We start from the raw sequence: 3,164 nt of genomic DNA, 5'->3' as shown, positions 1-3,164 counted from the left end.
GAAACAGAAAACAGAATCAAGGCTGCCAAAAGTTTTAAGGATGGAGAAATGGGGAGTTGTGTTTGATGGGTACATATTTTCAATTTTGGAAAATGTTTTAAATTGTGGAATATAGTCATAATAACTACATTTTATGTTAATATAGTTGTGATCATATTCTGCTGTGCAGTGTTTTCACATCTGGAAGGGGAAAACATGTACACCCATGGTGGATCCATGTAAATGTATGGCAAAACAAATACAACATTGTAAAGTTAAAAAACAGATAAATAAACTAATTTAAAATTAAAAAAAATAAAATTTATTTTATATTTGTAGAAAATATTTCCAATTCAAGTAACCACAAAGGGGTTGACTTTCAGAATACACAAATGAATTCTTAAAACTCAACAACAACAAAACTACATGATTTTAAAAAAAATACGTGGATGTTTCATTTGAGCCATAAACCAAAATTATAGTAAACATACAAAAAAAAAAAGGACAAAGACATACAGGTGACCTACAGTCACATGAAAAGATGCTCAATATAGCTAACTATTAAGGATATGCAAATCAAAACTGCCATAAGGTAAGAGATATGGCCACTTTCTAATGACCATAATTACAAAGTTTACAAATAATAAATGCTGGAGAGGGTGTGGAGAAAAGGGAACCCTCTCACACTACTCATTGGAATGTAAATTGATACAACCATTTGGAGAATAGTATGGAGAAAACCTAGGAATAAAAAGCTATTATACAACCAGCAGACAGAAGGCAATGGCAATCCACTCCAGTACTCCTGCCTGGAAAATCCCATGGATGGAGGAGCCTGGTAGGCTGCAGTCCATATGGTCGCTAAGAGTCAGACACGACTGAGCGACTTCACTTTCACTTTTCATTTTCATGCACTGGAGAAGGAAATGGCAACCCACTCCAGCTTTTTTGCCTGGAGAATCCCAGGGATGGGGGAGCCTGGTGGGCTGCCATCTATGGGGTCACACAGAGGCGGACACAACTGCAGCAACTTATCAGCAGCAGTAGCATACAACCAGCATTCCCACTAGTAGGCATATACCCCAAGGAAACCAGAACTGAAAGAAGCATATATACCCCAGTGTTCACTGCAGCACTATTTACAATAGTTAAGACACGGAAGCAACCTAGATGTCTAACAAAAGATGAATGGATAAAGAAGCTGTGGCTCACGTGTACAATGAAGTTTTATTCAGTCATTAGAAAGAATGAAATAATGTCATTTGCAGCAACATGGATGAACCTAGAAAGTGTCATACTGAGTGAAGTAAGTCAGAGAAGGAGAAATATCTTATGATATGACCCAAAATATCCATATCCATTATATGAAGAATCTAAAAAGAAATGGCATACATTATCTATAAAATGAGAAGAGACTCACAGACTTAGAGAACAGTGGGGAAAAGGACCAAGGGAACGGATAGTTACTGAGTTTGGGGTGGATATGTACACATACTATGATGCTCAGATAGTACCAAAATAATGGAAAAAATTTCACATGGCCACTCAGTATCATACAAGTGAAAGTCATTAAATTCTCTACACAAGCCTCAACTTGACTATTCATAGAGTGGAACAGCATCAGAAGGAAAACTCAAATATGGACCATTCTGCATAATTCCAAAGTGCATCTTATAGAAGGCTGCAAGGTAGCCTGTCAAGTGCCAAGACACAGAAATGTCACTAAAGAGAACTGTCAAGAAGAGTCTCTACATATCCTGCCAATAAAACCAACGAATGGGTTCCTACCACAAGTTCTGCAACTGTAATTGACTGAGAGATAGAGGAGGTGGCCAGTAAAAAGACAAGGGGTGGGCTGTCCTGCTCTTTCTGCCTCTCTCCTACTCCTCTTCCCCTGATCAGGTCCAGTTTCCCCTATATCTAGCACATCACAACTAGCTTCTGATCAAACTCAGATCTGGAATGCAGAAAAGACCAAACTGCTACTTTAATTTTTTCATTTGAAATTGCTATCATATCCTTTTAAACAAGGCTGGAAGACCTCCATAGTCATACTACCTAGATGCAAGGTAAAAAGATATACTGAAAGGCTATTAACTCAGTCTTTCCAGATAGGTCAGAGATTAAAAAAAAAATGCTTCATTGCAGGGGACTCAGGTTTGATTGTTGGGTTGGGAAGATCACCTGGAGAAGCAAACAGCAACATACCCCACTATTTCTGCCTGAAGAATTCCATGGACAGAGAATCCTGGTGGGCTACAGTTCATGGGCCACAAAGAGTTAGTCACACCTGAGTGACTAAACAACAACAAAGATCATGATGAAATCTTCTCAGTGTTAAAGAATTGAAAATGAGAACTCAGTGTTACAGAACTTGTCAGTCCACAAGAAGTCTTAAATGTACTTTCTTCTATATGCAGTACACTTTTGGTCCATTTCAAAGCTTTCCACAATTTTCTCTTACATAATAAAGTGCCCTTAAGGTGAAATACCCAGGAGTAAATACAATGGTCCTAATAAAACTCCAGTTTCCCCTACAAGAAAAACACAGATTAGACACTGGGGAGGTGAGGCTGCTATTTTCAGATCTCCAGCTCCTAAACATGCCTGCTTTGCCACCCTACTTTTGGCACATAAAAGAATAAATTATATACATACAGCAGTAAAACCATTTGCAAGAATTCCATACCTGCCTAAGACCGAAAACAAAGGGATAAGGTGACAAATGTGTAGGTAATTAGGGAGTAATGATTTGCAACATGTTTGGAACTACTGGATTCTTGTGTGTCCATATAAAAAGTCAAACCATGAAAGAAGGTATGCTGCTAAGTCGCTTCAGTCGTGTCCAACTCTGTGTGACTCCATAGATGGCAGCCCACCAGGCTCCCCCATCCCTGAGCTTCTCCAGGAAAGAAGATATAGTACCCTTTCTTTTCCTCAACCATCCTTTCCCAGGCAGCAAATCTCAGTGCCCAACCTCTCCTCATGCTATCCCTAATTTCCTAGATGTTTGTGATACTTAGGAAAGTACCCACATCCAATGCTGCATACTCCACAACCCAGGGCTGTCTCAAACTGGGCTCATGAAGTACAAGTAGAGATACTTTTCAGCATCTATTGCTCCTCAGGACACCAAGGTTAGAGGTATGAGAATTGGCTCCATGGCACTACCAGGTCTGAAATGG

This window comes from Giraffa tippelskirchi, chromosome Y, assembly GCF_054371585.1.
Source record: "Giraffa tippelskirchi isolate mGirTip1 chromosome Y, T2T-mGirTip1v1.2.pri, whole genome shotgun sequence".
NCBI classification, from domain to species: domain Eukaryota; kingdom Metazoa; phylum Chordata; class Mammalia; order Artiodactyla; family Giraffidae; genus Giraffa; species Giraffa tippelskirchi.
The sequence above is the reverse complement of the archived record's forward strand: the minus strand, read 5'-3'. Positions refer to the sequence as shown.